Source organism: Mercenaria mercenaria, chromosome 19, assembly GCF_021730395.1.
Source record: "Mercenaria mercenaria strain notata chromosome 19, MADL_Memer_1, whole genome shotgun sequence".
Lineage (NCBI taxonomy): Eukaryota > Metazoa > Mollusca > Bivalvia > Venerida > Veneridae > Mercenaria > Mercenaria mercenaria.
In genome coordinates this window covers 31,869,765-31,885,052 of record NC_069379.1, presented here as the reverse complement: position 1 = coordinate 31,885,052, position 15,288 = coordinate 31,869,765, and the positions used below count along the sequence as shown (strand labels likewise).

The following is a 15,288-nucleotide window of genomic DNA, read 5'->3' as shown; positions in this document are numbered from 1 at the left end:
TTATTTCTAAAAGCTATGTGTCTGAATGCATTTTTTTTTATATTTTTGATAATAAAAAACAGCAATAATGAGATGTAATTGTTAAAAAACTTACTTTATTAAAAATATGATAGAACACTGTTGTATCTTATCACTTTGTTTATTTAGCCCTAATTCAATCAAGCTTTCTAAACTCGTTATAAAGGTGAGAACTGATTTGCTATAAAGGTGAGAAATATCACCTGCAATTTATTTACTGCACAGTAGCTATACAGTAGCTTATTATGATAAACAGAAGCAAGTCTACCAATGGTCCTGACTTGTGTATTAGCCCTTATCGCCAATACGCAGACCTTATCATCTCCATAGGCCACATACCAGGTATACCAGAATCAGTGTCTTTAATACAAGATGACCATTTAAAAGCGTTTGCAGACTGTATCATGGTCTGATAACAAATATATGCAATTTTAGAATGGTTGAATTTGATTATTTTATTCCAAAACTTGATCATTCTTGCTTTAATGATAATTTCAATGGGGTATCGTCCAAATTCTGCATATAGCATATACCTAGGGGAACTGCACCTACATTTCCCTATCTTACGTAAGAAAATACAATAGACAATTTTTATCATGTCTAGATAACTATAGCCTAACACTTGGCATCCGTAAGTTAGTATGGTAGAGATGGTGTGATCCAACAGTTTTAACTGAAGATCCGCGTGAAGATCAAGATTATTTGTTCTTGAAAAAATTTCACACATTGTCTTATTGGCTTGTGAAACAATATCCTTTTGGCATATTAAAAAAAGCGATAATGCGAACAGAACTCCTAGATATTTATATGTTTTTACGACTTCAACTGGTTGTCCACCTAACATAAAATTATAATACCGTGGCTTATTAATTCCGAATTTCAAAGCAATAATTGTGAACTTTGAAAAGTTTATATTAAGCTTTCAAGCGCGGCAGTACAAAGCTAAATCATCTAGACTATTTTAGGTGGGGAGCCAATAAGGTCTACCATGCATCCCCCCTAGACTTTTTTTCATAGGTACCAAGTTGTTCGGCACGACCAACTCTATTAAAACAAAAAATGTTCCCATGCAAAAACTCTTTCGAACTATATATGATTTCACTGTTTCTATGGCAACCGTTCATTTTTTTTTGAAAGGACAACCATATAGATGATAATCAGTCATATCTTGGTCAGTTTGGGTGATAAAACAAAATACAATGGTATCAAAATTAAGCTAAGACATTGGCCTTAAAATAGCAGTATTTTTATGTTAATTAACTGATTTGCATATTCATGAATATTAATGAGAATGTTACAAAATGACAAAATTTTATAAGAAAATAATATTTTCTAAGTTTTAAGTCAATTTAAATGTACCAAACAGTTTTGATCTGTTCTGAAAGTCTCTCAGTGTTTTCTTAAATAGTATTTTTAACACTGATGGTCATTTTTTTACTCCAAAATAGGAACGTTTAGCTAATTTGCATAAAATTAACTACTACCACAACCAAAGTCTCAAGAAACAATATGCCACTAAAATTTAATAAAATGATATTATCAATAAAATAACAATTATATGAGCTATGTTGTTTGGAAATGTAGATTAAACACCTTTACGAAGGAAAAATCTGTATGTAACATACTTTACACATGTTACGTTACCACTTCAATAACCTTGTTTAATTACATCAAATATTTAGAAAATATAGATAGACAGTCTTGATCTGGTCTTAATATCTCTCAGTGTTTTCTAGAATAGTATTTCATTACTTTGAAGGTAAATAATTTTTTCTACATTAGGTATTTTAGCTAATTTTCATAAATTAATCTATGCTAAAACAGACATCTCTTGCAACAAGATATAACTAAAACTGAACAACATGATGAAATAAACTGTAATCAATAAACTTGTGTTATTTGAGATATATCTTATGAAAATATAGTATAAATACTTATTTGAAGGAGGCAACTGTTTGTTACATACTTTACACATGTTACGTTACCATTCCATGAATCTTGTTTTATTGTATCGTTATTTTCTCAGAAAATAGTAGAGGAATATTTATTTATCCTATTATTTTTTAAATACTCTTACAAAAAAGTATAGGTCCATACTTCTCAAGCAATTAGAATTTTTCCATAACTGCGCTTTAAAATACTTTATCAGTGTATTTTGCTGTATTTACAAATAAGTAGGAAGAAGTTTGAATCATTTTATCAATATTATGATATCATTGATTTGATAAAACTTTAAAGTATTAATTCTAACATTCTTTCTTTACTTTTGTTAAACAAGAAAACACCTGAAACATTCATTGCAAATTCAGATTAATTATACTAAAATCTGTTTCTTAATTACGATATTCTTTATTTGCTGGTTTCAATATTGTTGTCAATAATTACATTTTACATTGATTATGTATTTTATGTATATATTCTGTATAATTAATTATGTATAAATCCCTGCTAACATTCATAAATTGATAATAGGGTTACAATTTGGGGCTGTCATTCATAAACAAATGTTTTTATGATGGAATATTTATCGTGTTTTGTGTGATTGTGAAATGTATCTATGCAGTTTTTTGCATGAGAAACAAAGCATTTTGTTTTTGAGTTTGACAAAAACATGTATTGTATTGAGATACTTATGGGCTTATTAATAAATAATTCACTGTTGAAAAGCAGCACTGAACAAAAATTAAAAGACAAAATAAAATATTCAGGTACTTGAAGTAATCTTTACTAATAGATTTAAACTTTATGAAATTGCACAAAGCTGTCAAGAATGTGAACAATATTAAATTTTTGAAAACCAAAATTGTTAAGAAAACAATTACATAATGCTATAACTTCTAGGAAGATACCGAGTGCCTTCTGAACGACACTTCAGAGCTGCTGATAACATTTTGCTATAGACTTTACGGAGATCCTTTAGAAGTTTAGAACGCAACCAAGTAAATAAATAGCAAACTTAGTTGGATCAAGTCTGTTTATGAGAGGTAACGAAGTGTGAAACACGTCTTACGCCTCCCTCCCCCAACGCACCGGCTTAAGAGGAATTATGTTTCAGTAAATATGGTCCAAAATGGCCAGAAAATCTAACAGCACTGAAACCGTGTACGAGGAGACTTTTTATAAACATCACATGGCACTTAAATGATTTTTTCTGATAGCAAATATTATTTTTAAGATGATTCTTTGGAAGCGTAACAACACAACCAAGCAAAATAACAGCTGATTTGACTTGATTGTGTCTGTTCGTTAGATGTAGTAAAATGTGAAATTGCGCTCGCACCCTAGTACTAGTTTAAACAGCGTACTGTAATAGCAAAATTGTATGGGTTAGTTAAAATCTGAATCTAAAATTTGATGAAAATATCAACTGCATACAATTTGATAGCAGTGTTACGAGAAACTCACAGTCGGCACGTCTTGATTAAGATGTGACTTGCGATATTTTACCTTTAATGTTACCTAATATTGCATTTTTCCTCTCTTGTTGGTTAGCTGTTATGAATAATATGTTGATTTATAAGATATTATTTATAAAATAGAAAGCAACTGACAAAAGATCATAGGCTGTCAAAGATCACTTTATTCTTATGAATGACATTTGATTACACTTTGATTCTAAAGCAATTTGTATCGTGCTCTCGAGTTTCTTGCTACAGTTTGAACTTTTGAAAAAGACGGATCATCCCTTTGTTATAACCTTTGATTTGTAACTCAATTGATAATCAAACTGTATTTGTTATGATTGATACATAGCTTCTCTTAGTAGTGTCTCTCTAAATGTTCCGGTATATCCAAGAATATTCCATCACATAATACAATTTTGTCCTTGTCTGTACAATTTCAAATATTAAAAAAAAATATTTTGTACATTCTGTCATTCTTGTAAATGTTTCAAAAAGACAACAATAAGTTTCTTTTTTTTCATATCTATAAAGTTTTAAGTACTTCTTATATCTTGATTTGGTATCACTAAAACAGTTTTGTCAACCTTATAAAAGTTTTAAATCTAAAATGTTTACTTATATACCTGCCTATTTTCTTTTGTTTGTTGGTTTTGTTTAGCACCGCTTTGCATTAGAAATTCAGTCATGTAATGTTGAGCAGTAAACCTAACAAGTGCCCCTGGATTCTGTACCGGGACTACTCAGTTCTCTTAAGGCAAGTGCTAAGTTATCCGCATTATACAGGTGTAAGTCTATTGACTTTAGACACAATATCTGTATTGAATCGTCATGGAGAGCAAGGGCCTCATCTAGATATTTGATTTAAGACCCTATGATTCGTCCTATCGAGCTAGGGTTGACTTTGTATATGCTATTTCTAAAATTAAAAAAAAACAAAACTTTTTATAAAACTTGATTTTTACTCACAGGACCACTGCACATATTACCTGTATGCTCATAATACTTTGAACACACAGATGGAATATATTGTATGTTTTATTGAATTTCCATCTAAAATTATAGATACACGGATGTTGCAATATATATTTTAGGCAATTTCTGAAATAACAGAGGAAAACCTTCTTAAAACTTACCACTAACAGTTTAAAAAATCAGTATGTGACAATTTGGGCTTCAATTTCTTCTTAAATATCTTTTTATGGTAGTGGTAACGTATTTTAAAGTGTATTACGGAAAAAATCGCACTGTCTGACAAATAAAGAAGCATGTTGTATTATTATATTACAAAATAAGTAATAGTAATTATGTTTCTGACATATTTTCTAAAAATTTGATGCAATGCAACAAGGTTGTTGAAATGGTAACGTAACATGTGTAATGTATGTTAAATTTTTATGCTGCCTTCAATAAATGTTAAAGCGATGTCTTCAAATAATATAGACCACATAAAAATTGTTATTTCATTAAAAACAATTAATTATATCATTTTATTTAGTTTTAGTGGTACATCCAGTGTTTTTTTGTTTTTTTTTTCTTTGAGGGGGGGTTGGGGGGGGGGGGGGGGGGGAGGGTGCGGATGCATGGTAGACCTTATTGCTTATTGGTCCCGTACTATTTTGGAACTCGTTTTCGTTGTCGCTAATGACAATAGTATCATCTGCGTAAAAAGTAAAACCAGTAGTTGTAAAAATACGACTGCGTTGTCAACTTCAGCATTTAGTTTTATTCATGCATTTTTCGTAGATAAAAATTCTTCTAAATCATTTAAGTACAATCAAAACATGACAGGAGACAAATCCTCGCCCTGTCGAACCCCGCAATGACTTTCAAATATCTAATAAAACAAGGACATGTGATTATGTCAATAAGGTTACTATTATATACACTTGAAATATTCATTGAATCATATGAATGAAGAGACAAACAAAGTAATTAAACATGTGTTAAGTACACTGAAACAGCGAAAGAGTAATGTGTGAAATATATGATAAATTATCAGTGCAGTTCAAAGAAAGATGAATATATATAAGAGCAAGAATGACTAATGTACATTATATTTAACGGAATTTATAATTTAAAAGGCAAAACAAAATGTAGTTCAAGAACAAATGATATTCACTATCACTCTAACCCTTGTTTTTATGGATATTTCATAACATGGTCTGACAGAAGCTACAACGAGTCACATTAAGTTAACATGATCACATCATTCAAAGATTAAATTTAAAAGTGTTATAATTTATAAAGAGTCGAAGTGCATAGTTCATGTCCGTTCATGGACCTAACAATTAAAACACTTTAAACTTAAAGATTTTTGATAAGATTACAGATCAATTCGATGTAAGTGTACAACCACTTTCTTCCCTATTGAATAAGATTCCCCCTGCTAAATATGACCAAGGACGACACAGACCTGCTCCTAAATTTGTATATTTTAACTGTATCAAAATGAACACTGTATTTCGTTTCAATTGATAATAATTATCACCCCCACCCCCCTACCAAAAAAAAAAAAACTTTTTAAATGGATGACTTTTTATAGGTGACAATAACAAAGGGAAATGTTGACCTCAGTCAAGTTAGCCCGTGGGATTTTTTTGAGGTCGCGTGGGGATGAGGGAGCGCTGCGTAGGTATAGTTCTACACTCACATTCTTTGCTTATTATTAGATATTAGTCTTTATCTTTTGTGGAATTCAAATTTCAATAATGCTATAACTTGACCGTCGTTGATTTCTGATCACGTTTAATGTTCTATAGTGAAACAATTATATGAAACCAAGACATTTGATAAATTTGATATTTAAGTAAAGAAAGTAGTAGACTGAGCTTTTGGAACTATCATTATAAAAGGCGCAGGTGTACCAAATTCCATGAATTAAATTAGAATTATTTTCAGTATGAACTTTTTGAAATTATATTTCAATCAAACTTGTCGTGTGATGATTTTATATTAGATTGAAGACACTGATAATGGTATGCGAGGAATGTTACCTATGGGGATGATAAAGTCTGCGTATTGGCGGTAACGGCCAGTAGACAAGACTGGACTATTGATAGACTAGCTTCTGTTTATCATAATAAGCCACTGTACAGCTAATGTACAGGGTATAGGTTGCATGTGATATTTCTCACAGTTATAGCAAACCAGTTCTCACCTTTATAACGAGTTTAGTTTTTGTACAAATAAAATTCATTTGTTCATATTTCGCTTTTATTTATTAAAACTGCAACTGACCACTTCTTTAATTTCTAATAAAATCCAGCAATTATCTATTGTTTTGGTTTTATTTTGTTACTTAGATAAAAAAATCACATAATTAAAGAAAAATATACTTGCCATTTCTCCTATTCAGTTTTAAATTATGATTATTTTATTTTTTTATTAAATAGTTATAATAAAGGTGAGAGTTTTTTTTAAAATGTTGCTGTAAGAGTTATAATTACACAATTATCTGTACATATCAATACAATTTATGATCCTTTGACATGGACTACATGTCAAGTCTACAGGGATTTTATGAACACTTATCAGACCGGACCAGACAGGATACTGTTTATTGGGGATTAAGATGTCTGACATTTTTTTGGTGTGTTTGTGTGTGTGTAGTGGGAGGGCGGGGAGGGGGGGGGGGGGGGGGGGGTCAGTAAGTCTGCATCAAAGCCAGATATATTACTATTATTATTTATCTATTTAAATACATAACGTATTTCAGTCTCATGTTTATATTCTGAAATACAGTTATATTATTAAAATAACCGGTAAAACTCGATAAAATATACCGTGTGCAGAAAGCAACAACTGTGAATTAATAGCATAATTACAGCTATAAATATAATTCCAAAAAATGCAGATCATAGTCTTCCCCTCCTCCCCAGACCCCAATCAGAGGGGAGATTGTATCCGCCTCCGTCATATTTCGAATGGAAACTTTATAATTTGGGAAGGTTTTTGACTCCATAAAGGATGAAACTTCAATCCCGCCGAAAATCCTTACTTTCTGAAATTTTAACATCCGTGTCAGGAAATGAAATAGCTACTTCAACTGCCCTTCATTAAACATTTCATTATAATCGACCTTAAAATAAAATTTTCCGGGAAGCTAAAAGTGGCACGTTATAATTTCTGTCAGTTCATATTATGAAAAATCCATAAAAGCGTAAGCTTTAAATTGATGGATATTTTTTTTGCTTTGCTCTGTGTGACCATCTTCTTGGGCATTTTTTTTATATTTTTTTCCCCAGATGAAAGTCAATGTGACTGATGAATGACCAATAATTCATTGTCGCTTATTTTGTTATTTGCTTATTGCAAAAGATTACACATATTTTCATTGTCCTACATGGGCAATGTATTACAATAATGACTCATATAGACCAGACTGATTGAAATACGATTGAATACAACATAGTTAACATTATGAAGTTATGTCTTTTTTACCAACATGAAATTCAAACGGTATTTATTGATTTCATGCTTTTTACCAACCGTAGAGCGCTCATATTGCACTTCCGTTACTTATTATAAGTGTAATTCATCTGCATCTCAAACAGTGATTTTCTTCTGAATAAAATCTTTACTTATGATATATTATAACTTTTCTGATTGGGATTGAAATCGTTGATTGTTCCAACAAATATAAGTCAATCGAATATATTAAAATGATGGACAGAAGGACAGCATTTGGCTAAAATTCAATCAAAGATGTTTACAGTACTGTAGTAATTCTATTTTACACAGTTTTTGCATTTTTTCACAAAAAGGATAGAGTCTAGAGATGTAACTAATGCGTCTTTAACTTGCGCTGGGGATATAGAGCTTAGATAGCACCTGTCTGTACTTGTATTGAGATCGCAGCTTACACAGTCTGGTTCTCGTAAGCAGTAGTCTATGCAGCTTTTCTCTGTGTGATCATCTTCTTTGGCGACCTCATAATCTCCGTCGATGTAATATCCTGGAATGCTTACAAATTCCTGACTATATTCTGTGCATGCTGAAAATAATGATGCAATTTAATTTTAAGATATTTGCTGAAAGATTAATACTGTCAAATATGATCTGAGAAAAAATATTTACAAAACATGAGACACATATATTAAAACACCCTAAAAAAGAACAACCAATTTGAAAACGAAGTCAAGTATTTTTCCAAATCTACAGATTTGTTTTGTTGATAATTCAGCAAATGTTTTGTACTCAGATAAAACAATCACTATTTTTAATACTTTCAGAAAGACGATTATACAGAAAGAGTTATAATTTTGTAACATTCCAAACTTCTTATACAATATGTATATAATCAGTGTGTGTCGCTGATCGATAGGAAGGAAAATAAAAACGTAACGATATGTAAGATGTCAACAAAGTCTGTGAAAAGATCCTTTCTAAACATAAGAAGCAAATTAGCAATATAATTTCAGAATCGGTTTCATTGAGTCTATTTATACGAATTAAGTGATGAAATGTGCAACACCTCTTAAAGCACCCTAGCACCGGCTTAAGCGGAATTCAATTTTTGTAAAGATGTATTTACTCCATGACCCATAATCATTTTACTAAAGATACAGAATGAAAATGAATAGAACAACAGTATCAGAAACAAAAGAAAAAAAAAAGAAAAAAATCCCTCACACTTATATAAGACTAAAACGTATAAATTACTAGTTGAATACATCTGCGGATGTCTCTAAATTGCTTTTTGTACTTTTAGCATGTGTAAATGTTGAGTTCCGCTCAACCCGGGGCTAGAGGACGTGGACGGTAGCATGCATTTCCAATACCGTCCATGAACAGGCTCAATAAAACTGGGCCTGCAACATTTTCGTTTTTGCCGTGTTGAGCGACCTGCGAAGTTTCTATTTTGTTCTATCTGTAAACCTACGCTTTCAATTATATACAGTATTTGACAAAACAAAATGAAATAATCAGGTTGTCCAACACTAAAACTGAAAATGTTGTAGGCTCGGTTTGATTAGGTCTGTTTCCGGACGGTAGTGGAAATTGTGTGGCAGACAAAAGGATAATCGAACTCGTTTGATCGCTTTATCAGGTTTACCAGCTAAAGGCTGTTTATATTTCAAGCTGTAAAAGTAAACATTGTTCACTGAAAAAAGCAACAACTTATGTTGTCGTAGTAACTAAAAATTAAGATGTAGTATGCTGATAAAATGGCTGCCCTTGATCTTTTAAGAGGGTATAAATAAGATATCTCTATGACATATACTTCCAAAATATTTGCTGGATCCAATTCTTTGCTAAATCTATTTGTTACCTGGATAAAATCTTTGATACTGCAAGTAATGAAAAATAGAATTCTCCAAATTGCCTACCATGGATAAACATATATTTCAGGAAAGTACTCATTTGTATATTTAAGTGTTATTTGATGTTCGATCTTATGTGACTGACATGAAAGACAAACAGACGTGCAGACGGTCAAATAGAGAATATAGTAAAACTAACATTCTGAAAGACTGATGAAAAATTGCGCTAACCCAAAACAAACAAAAAAACTTTCTGAACTTAAATTGAAACGAAACGTCGTAGAAATGTTTATCAATGTAAGGATTCTACTGATGGAGATAAACTTTTCAGAGATGAGTCTGATATACATATGCCCAGAAAGAAAACAACATAATACTGTATCTATCTTAGCTTTTCATTATTGTAAATATTCACCTGTGTACTTTATAAACATATGCATTGTTATTATGTAAATGTAAGCACATAAGAGTGTATCGGGTGTGTATTATAGATTTTAAAGTAGCTATTGAACAGTAGATGGACATGAGTTTCAAATATTTTGAGATTATCAATATCTTAGTCCATTACCCCCATATATCGATGTGAGTAATGTTCACTACTTTTGTGTTGATAAAATATTTCGAGACTTTGTGATTGAAATTACACGCAGATTGACTAATTGAAAAAAGCTTATGCGATACAAACGTTGCGGTTTGGTCAAGTGGACGCTAATTACAAGCAAGGAAAATGCGTATTCTTCTAACAAAAAAAAAAAAAAAGAGAAATATCACATTCGGTATATATCGCATGTTACCGTAGAGGGATCGATCCCGACTAAAGTCGCTTCGCAAAGAAAATCGGAAGGATTGTTTCCTTATTAGAATAACCTTTTTCATCAATTGAATTGAATGTAGCCCATCAGTACCTTTCATGTAAAGGCAGGTTGAAGTATTTATCTAAACCTGACTTGGTAAAATAAAGAGGTATTGGTAGGACTTCTCGTAGGATACACTTTCTATGACTGTCTGACAGACTGACGGACAACCAGACGTCAAGGGGTTGGCTTAGTGGCAAAATATAAGTGACATCCGGTGAAACATTAGTACAGGGCTAATGATAAGACATTATGCAATTTAGTCTCCATTTACATTTATGGCTTCACAACTATAAGCTGAGTGTTGTATGGTCCTTTTTCAATTTCTATTACTTCGTACTTCGCTGGCTGATTGTAAGATCTAGAAGACAGATAGACAATAAAACCCTATTTTCAAAATAATGTAACTGAAAAAAATGAATAAACATTTAAATAAACAATAATGAGAAAAACTATTTTTGATAAAACCTAACTATTTGTTTCTCTACAAATTTTTCTCGAAATGCATAGAATAAAATGGAAAGATCTAGCATATTAGTGAAAAGTTTGGTCCTTGATCACATGCTTTCTTTGTATATATTGATTGGCTACTTTGACAATTACCAGTTAGTATATCGATGTACTTTATTTGTTCTTTGCAAATATATAGTATACACGTATAGTACATTATCCTGACTGATAGATAATCACAGCAGACCAGATGGTTAAACTGGAAATAGATGATCAGGTTTGCTTCCAGTAATCACTGGGTAATAACACATATGAAACGATATTCTTAATAACCTGACAATAAGCTACCTGCTATGACAACCAACCGCTACGAGCATCCCCCTTTAATGGTATTTCTATATTCCGTTCCTTTTGCCCTTAAAGAGGGCCAATCTCCCTACCCCGTTTGATGAAATTATTGAGAGAATTAAACAATAATGCTATTGACCAAGTTTGATACATATTCGTCAAGCGGTACATGAAAAGTCGTTTAAAAGTGATTTTTGTTTTAGCCCTAGAGGTCCCTTAAATGGGTTGACTGCCGCGATTGGAACAAACGTAGAAGAATATTCAGCACTAAGTTTGATAAAGATCCATCAAGCGGTTCATGAAGAAGTCATTAAATGGTATTTATATCTTTAGCTGTAGCAGCCCCTAAATAAGTCAAGTGTCCAAACTGGAACATACTTTGAGACGACTTAATAATGATGTTACAGACAAAGTTTGATTTAGCTCTATCAATCGATTCATGAAAATTTGATTAAAGTCTTTTTATTTCACTTTAAACATCTGGTGGGCCCTAAAAGGGGCAAATATACCAACTATGACCAGTAGTTTCAAATGAGAAGACGTTAATGTGAAAATACGGACGCAGAAAAATGACTGACAATGGATGATGGATGCCCGACCATCCGCCGAAACTAAAAGCACTCCATGTCGAAGAGAGGTAACATGTAGGAGTAGAGTCCCCAGAAGCACTGAGCAAACGCATGCAAATCAAAACAATGCAAAGCAGCCCCTAGAAATTAAAAACGACAGTGGGAAAAAGCTGAGTGCTTCAAGGTATAGTTAAGTTTATATATAACTGATTAGAAATGACGAAAGGGACTGTTAAAGGGACTCTGCGTTAAAAAGAGGTAGATAACTTTGTTTATGGGGACGGGACGAGTGACATACAGGGTTGCAGAAGAAAGAAATACAACCATTATTCGAGTCAACATAATAGACATATTTTATAGGCATAGGAAATAAAGATCAATATTATTGCACCTTTTACTAATCCTACCAGGTGTTTTGTATTACAAAAGTGCTTCTATTGTGACATTTTGATACAAGCAAAACTGTATTATCTGCACTATCATTTATTAACAGGTACTTCATTTTATTACTGGTTTGTTAAAAGTTAATTTCGTACCATATGTAAGTTGACAGAATCATTGTAACCATGTTTTGAGGGGTAAATCAAACACAAATGAATAAATCCTAAATGTTTTTATTGTGCAAAAACGTATGATATTGTGTATAAAACAGTTTTCATTTTCCACTCAATTGTGTAATTGCAAGGGAAGTAAACTAATAGATATCTCTGCTTACAAGTACTAGCCAAAGGTAAGAGTTGTCATTCTTTGTGGATCACAACTTTAAATAAAAAATTAAAACTTCTGTTATTGATATTAACAAAACTATAATGATTTCTTCACATTTGTGAAATCATTTTTAGTTATTTCAAGGACTTGGAAATCAATATCTAGACTTTATTTTATGTATTACTATCATTGAAAATTTTAGGGTCTGTCTCTATATTTTATATATTAGGTACGCATGCATTTATCTTTTAGGAGATTGTGTTTCTACGTTGAGGATTTTCGGTATAGAGAGGTAATATTTAACCAATAGAACCTGACACCGAACCCAGGCAGATTTTTTTCTTATTAAGATGTTGTTTTTCGTGTATATTTTGTTCAGGAGTTCAAGTTAAGTTGGATTCACTGTTAAGTATGTGAACTATTTTAACAACTTTCGTGAAATATTAATAAAATCTGGAAAGTAAATCCCTCGGAAGCAACGAGAACAAGACAAACAGTGAAAATTGCAGACTCGGTTTGACTGAGTCTGTTCATTAACAGTAATGGAAAATGCAACACTGCCCGCGCCCTCTTAGCACCGGCTTAAGCAGTATTCAATCTTCAAAACCTAATGTGTTAAAATCAATGATCCCGAAGGACCAGAAAATAAAACAACACTGAGATAATGTCATAAACAAAAAATAATATCTTACAGCATAATGCTTCGTCCATACTGTCACTACACTCATAATTGCAGTCGCATTCCTTCGCCCGGGTGCCATTGCTACATTGGTAATCTTTTTCTGAATCTAAACGTAAATGTTCAATTATTTATTTAGTCTAGCCTCAGCTCATTTCCTTCAAAATGGACAGAAACAGCACATCAGCACGTGCATGTGTACTTGATGCATTCATATATATAGTATATATGTTATGAATAAATATAACGCATAAATGTTTGATACTGAAATACCTTTCACAGGTACAATTCTGTAAATTTTAGTTACTTGTTTAAATGTCACACATAAATGTTCAGTTCTGCAACGGATAACTCTATATTTAGCAGTTGTATCATTGTGGTATATATTATTGTATTTTGGACTAAAAAACCCACACAAAAGTATTTAACAATAATAAGACCCCTGTAACTATTGTATAAATAATGCTGTAATACATTCTTAATGCATTAGGAGTAGGTGACAAACAAAAGTTATATTTCACGAGATCATTCAAGCCATTAGTTGTTTATTCTTGTAGTTAAGCGTTGGTGCATAGTGCTAAGGAGATAAAAATAAAATAAAATGAATAAGACCAAGGACGAAGCCCATATCTTATGTGTCTTTCTTCAATGCATCATTGCATGCATCGTCGGTTTACAGTTGTAGCTATTTTATTTGAAACAAGGCGTTCCTCTTATAAGAATGTGTCAATATGAATCATAAGGCCGGGGGAAAATGTTATCTTTATAATTTGGCTAACGTCGTTATCTAGTGGATAAGATGCCGGCCGCTCCGTCAAGGGGTCGTGGGTTCGAGCCTCACTGGGGTCACAACCATGACTTCTCATATGACACCGGTACTGGTTTTGAAGAAAGTGGACTCGAGAGTGGTTTCAAAAGCTTGAAGCTTTCATCACTAACGGGCTAAAATAAGTTAGTATAAACTAACGTGATATTTAGATGGGTCACGTTCTTTTTAAAAATATATGTCTTTAAAATGAACTTACAATAGCATCTCTTTACCGGAACTTTGGCTTTGTCTTCTTTGCAAACATACCCATCTTCACATGGCTGACGATAAATAGAATATGTTTGAGATGATTGCAACTGCAGATACCGACTCTATAGAAACGTATCATAGAACGGAAAATCATAATCAACCCTAGAAAATATCTTGTCTTGATTCCGCTTCATTTTCAACATTTCTGATATATTTTCGCTTTCCTAAAGGTAGTGAGTTGTGTCGTAGTGTGAGTTATGTTTCTGGTTATAGAGTTCTATTACATTGAATGTCTTCACAAACGCGTTAGAGAAATTTTGATTTGATAAGAAAATATAAACTTTGTTGGAAAATTTGCAATAACAATCTGCTGAGTATATATATATATATAATTACCCTACAGTAAATTTTATGTTTGTAAACAAATGAAAAAGACAACAATAACACTCAAGTCTTATTTCAATGTCCTATTCAGAACACATTCGCGGGCAATTTACAGCCATAATTCAATAGTATTTATGTATATGTATCAAATACATCACTTATAATTACTTCTGTTTGTTTTTCAGTTAACTTCTTTATAGTCCTTTGACCCAGCTAAGAACATTTTGCCTTGTCGCTAGTGTTAGACTACGTGGGCGATACTTCGTTTTGATAAGCATCCTTACTTTATATGTTATATATTTCTCCAGTTCTAGTGGAAAGATAGCTTCTTTGTTCAGTTGCAAAATCAGCTAGCCATAACGTATGTCACTTAAAATTAGTTAATGGATTTTTAATTTGTACATAAAAAAAATCAAATCAAAGTATAGATTGCCCGTGAAAATAGTTTACTGGGCGCATGTTTGAAACAATATCTTGCCTGACCGTAAATAGATAAAGAGCTATTTTTATCCTAAAATATCTGAACATAGTATAACTAAACGTATTTTCTTAAACACAATGTATTTATTTCTGCTAACAGCGTTCCTTTTTGT

The 15,288-nt window shown here is 32.0% G+C and overlaps 1 long non-coding RNA gene across 1 annotated transcript; it reads right to left on the bottom strand.

The window, feature by feature from the left end:
- Positions 1-7,070: 7,070 nt before the first annotated feature.
- On the bottom strand, positions 7,071-14,453 carry LOC123542884 (uncharacterized). Its single transcript, XR_008368713.1, has 3 exons — positions 14,319-14,453; positions 13,307-13,402; positions 7,071-8,415 (listed from the first exon to the last, which is right to left on the bottom strand). It is a non-coding gene; the product is annotated as an uncharacterized LOC123542884 (long non-coding RNA).
- Between the last annotated feature and the right edge of the window lie 835 nt (positions 14,454-15,288).